At 36.5% G+C, this 1,064-nt stretch overlaps 1 protein-coding gene across 1 annotated transcript in view; it reads right to left on the reverse strand.

Annotated features, from left to right (window-relative positions):
- Positions 1-130: 130 nt before the first annotated feature.
- Positions 131-1,064, reverse strand: part of LOC101357748 (tudor domain-containing protein 3) — a 140,301-nt gene continuing 139,367 nt past the window's right edge. Inside the window, exon 13 of the mRNA XM_023741123.1 lies at positions 131-248. The gene's annotated coding sequence lies outside the window, so the exon portion shown is untranslated. The remainder of the gene's footprint in view (positions 249-1,064) is intronic.

Below are 1,064 nucleotides of genomic sequence, written 5' to 3' on the forward strand. Positions count from 1 at the left end.
AATAGCACGTTGGTTTTATTGGTGGCAGAAGAAAAAGTTTTTTCATTTGTAAAAGGTATTTGCTATATTTAACTCAGTATTTTTTCCTATGCTTTGCATATGTTTCATTTTTTTTCCAAAATCTTTTTTTTTCCTTCAAATACTAATATCCACCATGGCTGCATCTTATTCTGAAGGGAAAATAGGAGGTCTATCAACAGGTTCTGCCTGGGATCTTTCGATCAACGGCTCCTTTCTTCATGAAGACCCTATTTAAAAAAGAGAGGAAGAAAATAAAATTGAACCCCCAAATTAACTTTTCCATAATCTGTCAAGATACATCTCTCTGAAACTTATCTGTAAATGTGAAGTGTTTGTATAAATAGCAATAGATCTCAAGTAGAATAAATTGGACACTGCTATAATTTGTAAACATAATTTTTATAAAGTGATGTACATAAAAAGGCAAAATCTTACAAAAAAGATAACTTTTTTTTCTTCTAGAAATTATTAAAGTATGTCTCCCTTTATCGCAAGCATGCTGATTTCAGGAACTTGGTTTAACTGAATAGTTTTTAAAGGAGGAAGACCTAAAGAATAAAGAAGATGCAATCTGCAATGAACCTCTCCACCTACTCCCCACCTCCCCTTCCCATTGAATATCTCTGCATTGGATTGTTCCACACAGGTCATTAATTGCAGGCTGTCACCTCCCCCTGCCCACTCCCACCTGTATCAGGACCCACTGTAGTTGAAACCACTTTGGGTGGTGACAATAGAAGGAGCTGAGATAAATGGTAAATAAGAGAAGACTTGTTTGCTCCAGTCTGCTTCAGCTTCATGCGTGAAAGAACACTTGGGCAGGGAATGGTGGAGTTCCCATGGCTGCACACAAACAGCTCCTAAGTCTTCCCTAAAGAGTCTCCTGCTCAGAAAATAAAGAGCTATGGGTACTATTATCCAGTTCTGCCAGCATCATGGAGTTCTCTAAAAGCTATCTTTATAGTGATCATTTCCCTGACCTTGATTTGGATAATTTTTCAAAGGGATGATGGACCAAATTGTCAAAAAAAAAAAAAAAAAAA

The sequence above is a fragment of the Trichechus manatus genome, unplaced genomic scaffold (assembly GCF_000243295.1).
Source record: "Trichechus manatus latirostris isolate Lorelei unplaced genomic scaffold, TriManLat1.0 scaffold00173, whole genome shotgun sequence".
Lineage (NCBI taxonomy): Eukaryota > Metazoa > Chordata > Mammalia > Sirenia > Trichechidae > Trichechus > Trichechus manatus.